Below are 14023 nucleotides of genomic sequence, written 5' to 3' on the forward strand. Positions count from 1 at the left end.
CATGCCATCTTACTTGTTCACATCTACTGAAGTACTAGCCCAACATAATGAGAGAAACAGGGTTAAAAACAGTTGTATTATTCTGGAATTTTTAAATCTAGGTTAGGTGCAATGTAGAAAAATAAATGTCAGGCACATATATAGGATTGATTTTGAAAAGGGGGGCATTAAAAGGAAAAAATTGACAACGTATTTGAAAACAAATCTTTGACTGCCCCCCCCCCCCCCAAAAAAAAAAGGAAAAGAATTCTCCCAAATCAAAATTTTATTTGGTGGAATGTAAAGGTCCATAAACTTTTCGACGGAACTTTCATTGAAATTTTTTATCCTTAAAATTTAAATTAAAACTTAACATTCTCAAAAGTTGGAGAGAGGGTTAGGCCTCCTGCAACCCCCCCCCCCTTCCCCTGACCCCTCACCCAAGAATCTATGTGCCTTAATGTTAAGTTCGTACGAGTGGATGTCAGGTGCAAGTGAAATAACTTTCCAAAACTATTTGCATCAATTTGGAATTTCCCTATCTATTTTTGTTCCAATGTAGAATGAATAATTCCTTATACTGACCTGAAGATCATGTGCAGGTCAATATAACGTAGTATTTTTCTAACATTGTTGGATCTCAGCCAATCAGAGAGATGGGAATTATTCATTCATATAATAATCATATTTACTGAAAATAAAATAAAAGACGCTATTCTGGGACTACCGGTAATCATATTTATAGCCAAGTGCTGAAACATTGCATAAAATATTTTAGATCAAACATTTAAGAATTTTAATGAATGAACAAATATTGAAACCATTATTATAATAATCAATATCATTTATAAAGCTTTTTATCTTAAGACTCTTGCCTATAATTGATGCCACTTGTAACACCTTCCATGCTATATAGTTACATACTAAAACAAATGCTCATTGACTAAATAATGAATAAGGTACCGGTATGCATTACAATTTCACAGTCACTTAGTTACATACTAAGACAAATGCTCATTGACTAAATAATGAATAAGGTATGCATCACGATATCATAGTCAAACGAAATTGGCAAGTTCAAAATTTACAGTCTCTTAGTCTTCCATATGGTGACCATGGTCTATGGCGATGCAGCATGGTTGACAAGCCTTGAGAACAATTTGAAAATGGATTCCTGTCTAAACCAGTTGTTTTTACTTTTAACTTCCTGTTTTCATTTTTCTGTAAAATGTAATTCTCCAGTAAATCCTTTATAACTTTCTCAACATCAGTTGCATAGGAAGGAAGATGATGAAATCCTTTCCTTTGGCCAAATTCACCTGCCTCTTCGAACTGTTTTGTGAATTGTATGAGCAAAGGATACTCTTTCGAATGTTTCAGTATACTTTCCTTAGTTTTGTGCCCAGTACAAGAGGCTTTGCTGTCTCTGTTAAGCATTTCAATGTACTCATCCAAAGCAATGTTGTTATTCTTGCCACCTTGGATATTCACAAATCTGTTTGCTATGAATCGTTCCTCCTGGTCAGCATTAAGAAGTCCTGAGGACAATGCCGTAGTATGAATGGAGCAAATGGAATATTTGATTTTATTTGTTTTGTGGTAAATTGGAAGCTCATACTTTGCAGATCGTACGCATCTTCCACCATCCCCCATATCTACTGCACTGTCAAAATTTCGATGGAGCATAACAAGTTTAAAAAGCATCAACACATAATCATGCAATTCATCATTGCTGCATTCTTTCTTTTTCTTTGTCTTACTCAAAGAGACGTCATGAAATCCAGACTCGTGAGCTTTTAAAGAACTTACTCTTTTATAGTCCTTTTCACAATGATGACATTTAAAACGACCATTTTCTAATGTCGAAGTCCAGTAGTTTTCCTCATGCTGAGGATTTTCTAGAACACTCCTTATTTCCTCACAAATATCTTGACCATCTTCAAAGAACCATTTTTCCACCAGCTCCCTACACATGTTATTCAACCACTGAATGCTGTCATTGGGTGTCATTTGTGAAAAATCTGGAAGTGGAAGATCATTCATGTCTACTGACCCCAGCTTGTCCATAAAGAGCACTACACAGATGGCATCAAGAATAGTATAATAAAGCATCTTGTATGCTCTGTATGCATTCTTTACTGGTCCTTTAGCACTTCTATGTCCCAAAAGGTTCCTGTAATAGTGGGCAGTACATGGGTCACCTGCCATGCCAGTGCTGTACGTAAGCTTATAAATGGCCTGCAAAATTAGATTTAGTAAAATTTACTCATGTAAACAATATTTTGCACCTAGGAAAAAAAATGCATGGTATATCGTTATGACAGAACTTTGAAATATAAGCAATTTAAATGAAGTTCTAACAGAACGTAGTTAATCTATAAGAAGTAAATCAGTAAGTAAATATTCACTGACTGCCTTAAAAACATTTTTTTATTTTATAGAAAGTATTTTATAAGACTTAATAAATAGTAACTGTAAGGATATAGGTAATTTTCATTTAAATTTTACTTACTTCGAGAAAATTCATCAATCTGTGAAAGTCTTCTGATTTTGAAATGAATCCCTCTAGCCGTCCTTTTGATGTCAGTGAATCCTTGAGTGCAACCTGTGCACAATGTATTCTCTCATCAGTGAGACGATCCCCTTTAAAAAAAAAACATAATGCATAATACTGGCTTTCAAAATGTTGCATATTTGGTTGCTGTGGTTCAAGATCAAAGAATATAATTAACACCTTGATTTGTGAATATCATCAGTTTACACATCTTGGATTTATTACATGCTTTTTCACTATCAAGTATAGAGTCAGATTTACCAAGGTATTTAAATGCCTCGTTGACATACCTCCAAAGAAAACAGCATCAACAACCTCTTCATTCTCTAATGGGACATACAGGTCGGTAAGATGTCTAAGGAGCCGAATCACTTCGTCCGTTTTATTTTCATTCGTATCAAAGAGTCCCAAAGAATACTGAAAAAAAAAATCACCTCTGGTTAATCATATTATCTACATGTACAAGTTGTAAAGTTAAAATTAATGATTTTATAGAATGTGAATCTTACTTGTGTTGTTTTTAGTCCTGCAAAAGCTGAATGTTCATGATCCAAGTGCTTTGGGAAAATAGTCTCAAAGTGCTTTGACACTTGGGGAACATGTCTAATAATGGCTGAAGCAAAAATAAATGTTAGTTTCTTCAATAACTGTGTTTGTTCGAGGACAGAGGGGATGTATGTGAGGTTTTCTTCGTATCCATTTGACCCCGCTGGACTGGTGGTGGTGTACCTGTCAACAATGGCATAGATTTGGAACAAATGGAGACTCTCTGTTTTTCTCTCACTGGTTCGATAAGAAGGGAGAATGTCCTTGTCCCAATTGTCACCCACCAACTGGAATTTTTTGGCAACCTCTTCCTTGTTGGTCCATTTTATCTATAAATATTTAGTTCTTGTGTAACATATCTTTTGATTTGATAAAAAAAAATTTGTGTTGCCTACGTCACAAATTAGTCAAAAATGTATCAATCTGCTTGTCAACACATTTAAAATTTGTACAATTTGAAGGCATTTTTGAAGGGGAAAAAGTCCTAGTTTTTATTAAGTGTAATGATAAAATATTAAATTGTTATAAGGAGTGCATTTCATAGCTACTAAAGATATACTTCTATAATCTTGGTTGGAACAGTTGATGCTTTTTTGTAAGCCACTTTGCAGTTTATAAAGTGTAAATTCATTTAGTAAATAAATGTATACTAACTATACCTAACAATACTTGTACAGTTAAACTGTCAACATGTATTATGTTACGTGTGTTAACTTTAAACAAGAAGAGCTGCAAAAAACATAACCTCCCTGGAAAAAAAAAATTACCTTTAGGATTTTGAGTTCTTCATCCAACTTATCCTGCCAACTTGTCAGTTTATTGTGAAGTGTCTGGGGATGAACACATAGTCCAGCTTTACAAAGTGATTCAATGGTCTGTAATGAAAATAACAGTTTAGGTTTGATTTCCTTCATTTCAAGCAAAGGTAATAATTTGAATTTTTGAAGGCTGAGGGAAAAGAACCTTGAAATCTTAAATTTAAGTATCCTGCAGCCCCCCCCCCCTTTGAAAAAAATGCACTTACTCTTTGAGTACAACCACCACGAGCAAGGATAAAGGCTGTTATGTAGTGCAAAGCAGACATCTCTTGATTTCTTCCATGCAAACATATAGCACTGGAGAGCATCACATGAAAGAAGGGTTTGCTGAGAATCCCTGGGGGTGGATTTTGCACCATGGATGATATAATAGAGAGAGTATGAGGACATCTGTTCTGAAGATCTTTACTCAGATTTTCCCACTGAAAGTTAATGAAATCTTCATATTCTTTTTTTTTGAAGAAATGAACCAGACCCTCGATGACAGATTTTGCTACACTCATCCTCTATTATTTTAGTCACTGCATTCACCACAATGTTGGGATTTTGCTGACATAAAGTGTTCACAATAGTCTTGTCTACATTTTTGTTGTCCAGTATGGCTTTACATACAACTTTGTGTGAAGGAGATACAACAAGCACAGACTTTTTTCCACTTGGGTAATTAATTGACACCTACAAAGAACCAATGATAAAATTTTAAATCCTATTTTGTCCCTAATACAAACCAAATTACCATGTATATTTAAACATCTTTATGTGTGATGAACTGCTATCAATTCAGTTATTGAATAGATTAATTATCCAAATTATTAGATTTCATTTTTACTTTTCAAAATAAATATGGATATAATTAAGTATTATAAAAATGTAGAATAATTGATTGAATGACTTATACATGCATATCTTAGTAGGAAGAAATGCAGTCTTACCATATCAAGCTAATCCTGGAAAATTGTAAACTGGTCAGAACAAATGGGAATCTCTTGAAGTAATTAACTGGAAATAACTGCAAAAAATAAAACAAATAATAACTAACAAATACAACAAAAGGCCATAATGCTCATCTGATTCACCATGCTCCTGCTGTCCTTCAGAAGATTTGTTTTATAATTTTTCCCCTAATGTATTCCTTTCTATAATTTTGATCCCTTATGTGGATCCATCCTAGCCCCTAGTGGTCATGACTAATTTGCACTTTAAGCCATACTTTTCTAAGGGATATGGGGACTGAGTCCTACTAAACAGTCTATTCATAATTTTAACACACTTTGAATCCACACTGAATATTTGCAGTTTAATCCCCTGTACATTGTAGAGCTTATTACAAAAAACAAAAGAAAACCAAAAAAAAACAACTTATGTTAGATAAAACTTTATTATTGTGGCCCAATGCACCCTACACATACCCCTGGGGCCATGAATCAAAATTGAATCTACACTACCTGTAAAAAATGGGGGAAAAAGACAATGGATGGATGACTGACAAACTTTGATCAAAAAAGCTCTCTTGAGTCTTTGCTCAGGTGAGGTAAATAACAAAACATAAAAAAGAACGTTTAATAAAGTCAACCAAAACAGTCACATGTTAAAATGCAATAAACATGATCAATCTGATAAAAAAGAATTCCAACAAAATTAAAATGTATTTCATGTATAGCTTTCACAATAAATGAATGTTTTGGATGACCATTGAACATGAAGCATGCATATAACAACATAAAATTGAGAAAAGTCTCACCTCTACTTCCCCTTGACCTTGAATAATCTGGTTAGATTTTTCAATTTGTTTTTCAATATCTGAAATACATAAAAACCTATTAAAGCTATGAAATAAATTCATGATGACATTTATTATAGTTTATGATTTTTTTTAAATTAATGATACACCATATTTACACCAAATTTGCATATTATACAAAGTTGATTTTACCATGATTTAATTTGAAATTTTTAAATAGTAACTCTGCTAATGACCTATCATTGATTAAAATACCTCCACTGGGGGGATCTCTTATGTCCACAAAAGATAAGGATTTCCTTGCTGGCTTCTTGTTTTCTTTGTTAGCAGGAACTGTAATAGTAATAATATGAATTAGGAAAGACTAATTTGGGGAATTGATGTACTGATAATTGATATACTGATAATTCTTATATATCTTATGTATCATGTCTTATGCAAACACATCACCCATGCATGTGTGATCTGTGCCTGGCATTTTGGAAAAAAATCATTAGGCACTTCAGAATACATTTACATGAATGAGGAGGCTGGAGCACAAGTTTCAAATTCAAGCAGAAGATATGACACTTGAATTGTTCCTTAGTATCATTATGCACTAGAAAGGCACAATAAACATGTTCAAATACATGTACTTCAATATTTAATTTATGTATTTTGTAGGCACTTGTACAAACTATTTGGAAATTTGACAACATTCTTGAACAATCACTCTGACATTTATTAAATTATCATACAATTAGTCTAATCTATCATACCATTCTTAATTGTCATACCATTTGGATGTGGCAAAATATTTCTAAACATGGATTCAGCTAAGGTATCAACAGACTTCTCTGCTTCACCATGTTCACGAACAGACACCTGCTGATTTTAAAGAAAAGAAAGAAAGCTTGATTTGATTCCATTTGTCCACCATATAATTAAATATATGAAAAAATAAACCTTATCATTAACTGTATGGAAGTCAAAATCTAGATCATGTAGATAGCTCATTTATATAATCAGTATAGGCATGATAAATTTGTTCCCTCTGCAATGTACTGAATTGAACAAAATTGAATTCACATATTCCATGAAATCAAAAAATTCATATAGTCAGTCCAATCCTTTTATGTTTCATTCATAACAATTAAAATATTGTAAAAATTAAAAGTCGAAAAACTTAAAATATTGAATACCTGTTTCAAGATGTCTCCATCAAGGGTACGTTTTGTGTTGTACCTAAACACGCTTACTGGCGCCAACTTTACTGGAGTGACTTTTCTGATTTGTACTAAAAGAGGATCTGTTGTTGCACACACTTCTGATTTTGAACGCTTCTTTAAACTATCCACTGAACTCTTTTGTTCTCGCTTCGTGACAGCAAACGATTTACTTGGCGATGGCACACAAACACTGTATCTACCCAAGGTAGCATTCAACGACTTTCTGAAATGTTCTCTCATACTCACAGCTTCTCTTTCTATTTTAAAAACTTTTTGGACATTTCGAAAACACTTTTGGCATACACCTGCGTCTGGAGGAAATGTGGTCCAAGTGTCCTCAGGAAAACCACAAACATTTTTTATATCACCCACTCTTTCGGTTGTAAGTCTTAATTTTTTGTCTACATATTTGTGAATCACAACTTTTCCTTCGTTGTCCACTGACTTACTTATGAAAGAGAACCCGCAAATTACGCATACATTACCGAGGGGATAAATTTTAACTGGCGTCATGGGCGCCGCCATTTCGTTCTTTCGGATCTAAATTTAACTTTCATAACGTTCGGAACTTTTCTTGAGTTATCGAGTTGCGGTACCTTCAAAATTTTTACCAGCGTTGATTTCATTGGTTAATTCAAAGGTCACACTGAGGTGACCTCGGACGGGGTGTTGTTAGATCTTGTATTGAAGCGTATCGTAGAGGAGCGAAAATTACAAGTCTAATTTTAATTAGATTGAGTATTTTTCTTCACAGTCGAACGGTGTTTCATAATTGTGGCTTTTGAGGAATTGTTCCTAAGTTTCATTAAGATCGGTCGCTGATATCCTTTTCTGCCAGGAATCCTGTGAATTGCCATAATGTCGTTATCCGTTATTTCTACACCTGAATTTTCACGGATGATATTTTGTACCAATTCCTTAACATTTTCCTCGGGTAATTCTTTCACTCCGTGAATGTTCACATTATTTTTCCTGGAATACTGTTCGTTCCAGTTGGACTTACTCATCGCTGACCTGGCTAACTTTTTCAATTCTTCATTTTCTATAGACATCACCCGCATTTGATCTTTCAATTTCAGATTTCTGTGAATCAATAACGCCCATTAGGACTTTGTTTTTTTTTTCCTCAATGAGATATTCCATTTCTCTTTTGTGATCGGTAATAATCTCTCTCACAATTGAGCCAACAATGTTTTTAATTGTCACGACAGCCGTCGTGTTCTGTTCAGTCAGACACAACAAGATTTTTTTTTTCTATTTACATTTTTTTTTATATATAAATAAAATCAGTATTAACAATATTTACACAATATTTATATAGTTATAATTTACAATATGTATATCTTAAAAGTCTCTTTCAATCCACGTCATCCTGGTGTTCGCTCACAACCACGTCCAGACACGCCCCGTTTCACGACGGACTCCCGCCAACTGGCTCCCAGTGGGTCTCCGGTCTGTTGAACGTCATTGCCAACACACACATGACTAGATATTATCAGGATTATATCAGGAACCTTTAAATTAAATAACATTTTTAAGTCACACGTTACGTATACCTAAAAAAAACTAGTCACCATTGACTATCATTGCACAAATGGCACACCGTACAAACAGTAAATCTATCCAAACACTGTTATATATGTAGACAGCGTTAAGAATACACAATTTCTTAACATAAGTGGTTTTAACAACTAAACCCACGACACCGACTGTATAAGCGGCAAAACAAAATACATTGCGTGCGTACATAACTTAGTACCTGCACAAAACCAGAACATTACACGCATGAGTAACTCTACTCAGCAAAACTTGTATACGTAAACAGTAACAAAAGCATTACTTAACCCATTTTCTTACAAAGTTAACAAATCTTAATGCAATATCAAAACACTAAATAATAAGAAAATTTAACTTACCCCTCATGGAGAAATGGTTACCGTTGTAAAAACTACCTATCTACACATCTTGGATTGTACGTCAAGCATGTAAAAAGTATGAAATCGTGGACCCCGGCTACCTGGTCAGCAATGCAGCGATTTAAATACTCCAAATACAATAGGCCGTAACTGACCAATGCCTGCAATTTCTAAATTTGAGGTTCATTACAGGTAACAGAATAAAGAGGTCCCGTAAAGGTAAAATAAGTAAAAATCATAAACATAAATAAAACAATAATCGGGATTAAATTTTGATTGTGACATTAATATCTTCCTTATTTACTGTATTGCCAACACTTTCTTTGAGGGATTTAAGATCCGCCATTATACTTCGTAAAGCATCGTCATGGCTGGATTGGTTTCTCATGTTCACTCATACTTGTGTTTACCGATTTTGATCTGCTAGTATTTCTATTCTCAGATGATCTGGTATTAATGTTTTGGGCTGACATGGCTCAAATATACAAAAAATCACACAAACTGACAATCCAGCTAGCACAAAAACATTTTTAAAATGTTTTTAAAACATTTTAAAAATGTTTTAATCACATGATTTTGTATGGTTTTTTAAACGTTTTTAAAACATTTTAGAAAAATATTTCAGTAAATTTTTTTAGAACATTTTCTTAAAATGTTACAAAAACGTTTTTCGAAAATGTTTTAATAACGTGATTTTGTATGTTTTTTTAAACTTTTTTAAAACATTTTGCAAAATGTTTCAGCAAATGTTATCAGAAAATTTTCTTAAAATGTAACAAAAAGATTTTCAAAAATGTTCTATTCACGTGATTTTGTATGGTTTTTAAAACGTTTTTAAAACATTTAAGCGAAATATTGCAAAACTATTTTTCCTCAAATGTTACTTAAGGTTTTCGTTTGTACGATTTTTTTAAACTTGAAGTGCTTTTAACATGTTTGATATGTTTCATCGTTAATTAATTATAACTTTCAAAGAATGAAACAAAAAAAAATTCAAATGAATGAATTTATCTTTTTTATTTTAATACAAACCCATATTCAATATGTAAATCACATTTAATTTCCATTCCCTGTACAAGTTTGACCTATTTTGTTTTAACCCACGAAGTTTTTTTTGAAAGGAAAAAAAAATATTCAATCCATTCACTGAATTTTAAAAGAAGAGAATCACGGAAATCCTTTCTTCTGAAAGAATAAACAGGCCTTCATATAGGTCACTGTTTATTTACATTTCTGCAAAAAGCATGTATTTACATCTGTTCACTGTAGGTTCAACAGAGCGGCGGATCTATTATCTAGAATCACACACACTGAAAAGGCTCAAAAGGAGCCTGTCCTCGGAATGAAGCTCTTGCATATTTTGTCAAGCGCAGCCTGTAAATATAGAGAAAATATTTTTTAATCATCGGTCTACATCATATATCTATCTTTAGATGATGAAAATATACAAGAATTATATATTTTAAATAATAAAAGCACAAGTACTTCCCCCATTTTCATTAATGAAAAGAATTAGATTAATCACCATAACAATAATGTTGTTGAAGAGTAATATTATTTACGTACACAGAAGATGTTCACCCATCTTCTGACATATCAGAAGATGGGTGAACATGACGAACGAAAAGCCTATAGTGTGACAAACATGAAGGTGAAAAATTAAATCTCAATTATATCAAAATTTTCCTTGATATTTCATCTAACATTAAAATATACTTTATGTAAAATCTCTACAATTTGCAAAAATCCCACAAAGATTGAAATTATTTGCTTATGAAATATTGTACACACACTAAAGAGGGCAAAAGGAGTCATTTTCTCATACTATAACACTATTTTTCGATATGAGTGGGTCTTCGCTCCATTTTTTTGAAAGTTAATCCTCGAAGTTTGCATAAAAATATACATTTTTTGGTTTCCTAAAATATGGAGCAAAGACCCACTATACCTTAAAAATATACTTTTATGACATATCATTCGCACCTTTTCGAGAAATACTTTATTTTTAAGTCCATTAAGTCAAGGGTTATATCACAAACATGATTTAAATGCCACTATTCATCAGATCTTGCGTAGTCTAGTGGTTAGCGTGGTAGTCTCGAAAGAAAATGATACTCAGGATTAATTTTTATTGCTAGGGTTCCAACCCCCATGAATATCAAATTATTTTTTTAATAAAAGAATACATTTTCCGAGAAAATTTTCCTCAGAAAAGTTTTGTTTATCATAATTTCATACATTTCAATGATGAGAACTTTACTCTAAATACTGAATTCACAAACTGAACATGATTTTTATATATTTGAAGCTATAGGCTTTCTGCACGCTATGTTCGCCCATCTCCTTTTGCCTTCCCAAAGGCGGGTCTTTTGAATGTGGCAATACGTTCTATTTCCACTATGGAAGAGTTATACTTCTTAGTGAGCTCTTTTGTGAAAAAGTCGGTAAATGTACAAATCTCGCGGGATTTCAGGGACAAACGTAACGTAAACATGTAAACAGTATGTTGAATGTCGATGAACAAATCCTAAGAAAATGCAAATGAAATATTTTATTGTTGTGGACTTTATATACATCAAGAGTAGGAATGACAACGATATCAATTTATATCTATATTGTTGATCGTATGTATCTATTTATCGTATGCTACATCTAAATACAATATACATGCCTCGGAAATGTCGTATTTTTAATTAATGGATAATAAATTTAGGGTTCTCGCTCTCTTACATATGTCTTTTAGTTCTTCCATTCTTTAATTGGAATGACAAATGCATTTAACATTAAAAATTGGATTGAGATTGGCATGTTTTGTATTATCCGCAACGCCATGCTGTCCCTGTCAGACGACCAAACGCGCCTCTAATTTTGAAGAGTTCACTAATGGAAATATAACGTATTTGAATGAAATTCAAATATGTTGATCATGTTGATGGAACTGACATCTAGCTGCAAAGCAAATTCATCTTTTAATAATCATTTTATATGATGATTAACATTACACATAAATTTGTTGCCTATAGTAAGTATTCGATTCAAATACCTATAACGCCTTGTCTTTGCTACACATATGCATACAAAAATACAATCATGTACTAGTAGTAGAAAAAGTCATTTTTAAAAATGATCTTTTTAAGTTTATGATAGAGGAATTATACTCACCAATCAGAGATAATAATCCAGCGCTTATTTTTGTAGCTTGTATGATGCAAAGTCTTTTCTTTGAAATCGGTAACAAGAAAACGCGCACATCCTGTTTATCGGAATTCAAATTTTGGCCTAGATAAACTACAAACCACGATGCTCTGCAACGCGCTGCCCAGCAACAGAATTGCATAACAAGGTTACCATGACACTGAAACTGACCAGTGAGCCGATCCTAATCTAATGCTTTAGATTTAAATTTTGGGAGTGGATCACAAATATGATGAAGACAAGATTTTTATAAAGGCTGTGTTATTGTAACTTGTGTTTTTATTATTTTATTTATTTATTTATGCTTTTATTTATTTGGTTTTTTTTTTATTCATTTATTCATTTACTTTTAAGGTCTTCCGCTCCAGCGGGAGACCTTCTACTGATTCTGATGGTTAAGATTATTAAGGTCTTTCGCTCCAGGCGGAAGACCTTCTACTGATTCTGATGTTAAGATTATTCTTATTATTCTTTTTTTTCCCTAGACGTCAACTTTGAGACCTCATATCTTGCTCATTTCTCAACGGATTTTGCTCAAATTTGCAGGGTTTAAAGACGTTACAAAATTCTATCAGAATGCTGTCAAACATTTCAAAAAACCCCTTCCGCTTTTGGGTTATCTCCCTTTAAATGAAAATTTAGGAGGCTTCATTTCCAGACAAAGACTCAGAGACTACTGAAGCTGGAGTAGAAATTCTACCGAATTTAAATAATAGAAGCACTGAAGTTGTGCACATCGGTTTTTGTTTTTCAATTTCTGTATTTAAAATGGCGCTAGAGAGGGGTCAAAAATTAGAACGCCAAAAAGAGCGAAAATTTACTCATATTTTCCTTTTTATCTTCTAAACTAAAAATATTTTGATAAAACATGTAGAATAAAAGTTGTGCACAATTTTAAGGCCTTTCATTTGAGACCACTAAAAAGGATCTGGCCCCTAAAATTAGGGATCTGGGGCCCTTTAAAGTTTTTGCTTTATAACTCAAAAACGGTAAATATTTCGAAATAGCTGTCGTAATTAAGGTTGTTATTTAACATCTTATTGATCTCAAGAAAATCTTATTTTGTTTGAGTCTTGTGTTCTAAATGAGCTAGAAGCATAACACATATACAGGTAAGTGTTTTCATTCAGCAAGTAAACAAGAGCTCTTCATGCGTGTAATTAAAATAAACTTACTATAAATAATAAACCTTGCTATATTAGATGCTAATATTCTTGAGAATCAGGTTTTTGAAGTATTTTGTGCTTTATTTCCAAATTATTTACTGACAACTTTCCCTTTTATTTCGTTTGTTTTCAAATTTGGATAAACCAGTCTACTAAACAGGAAAAAAAAGATAACCTTTTCTTCTTATCATATAAAAACAAACAATAAAGTTAGAAAATAAAACAAAACTTTAAACATAGACTATTCACAGCCATTAAGTACACGTCTTTTACATTCACCTCGTGTGTTTACAATTATGTAACCCCTCCCTCGATAGCGCGTGGCAAAGGAGGTCACCGATGATCAATCGGCGTGTGAACCAGCGACCTAAGGTCATACACAAAACAAACCATAGAATGGCCATTCCAAATACATTTTAACTAAGTGATGAGTGGATAAATATGTTGGATCTTTCAGATTATTTCATATCTTTGATTAAGTCGCTAGTACATTTCGATTTATATTTTATTCGCTCAATTACAAGAAAGTTGCATATTTATTCTTATAAACATTGCATTGTTGAGATAATTGCGCTTTGTGGAAAATTACTTTAAAATCATTTCGAATCTTTCATATGATTCCGTCTTACTGTTTAATTATCACTCGCTCGTTTTAATCAGCTAGTCTTAAGTGCCTTTCACTTATTCACTTCAAATTCAATGCATATTGAATGCCGAAAAGACCACTTTCTTTGCGTATTAAAGAAACAGTTTATTTTTCTCTCTTATGTTATTATTTAACGAGTTGCTATTTCTTTCATGAACATTAAACAGGATGTATATAATTAAAAACGATAATTGTATGTAGAGGTCACATTTTTAATTGTCAGGAAAATCGAAAATAAAATTAAGTACTTTTGA

At 32.7% G+C, this 14023-nt stretch overlaps 1 protein-coding gene and 1 pseudogene across 1 annotated transcript in view; one reads left to right on the forward strand and one right to left on the reverse strand.

Annotated features, from left to right (window-relative positions):
- The window catches only part of LOC133194001 (uncharacterized), a 163464-nt gene that overhangs the window by 93225 nt on the left and 56216 nt on the right, over window positions 1–14023 (forward strand). The gene's annotated exons all lie outside the window — the stretch shown is intronic.
- LOC133194002 (uncharacterized) lies at window positions 724–4908 on the reverse strand (annotated as a pseudogene).

Source organism: Saccostrea echinata, unplaced genomic scaffold (assembly GCF_033153115.1).
Source record: "Saccostrea echinata isolate AGI-Se365-2 ecotype Australia unplaced genomic scaffold, CSIRO_AGI_Sech_v1 ptg000028l, whole genome shotgun sequence".
Taxonomy (NCBI): Eukaryota; Metazoa; Mollusca; class Bivalvia; order Ostreida; family Ostreidae; genus Saccostrea; species Saccostrea echinata.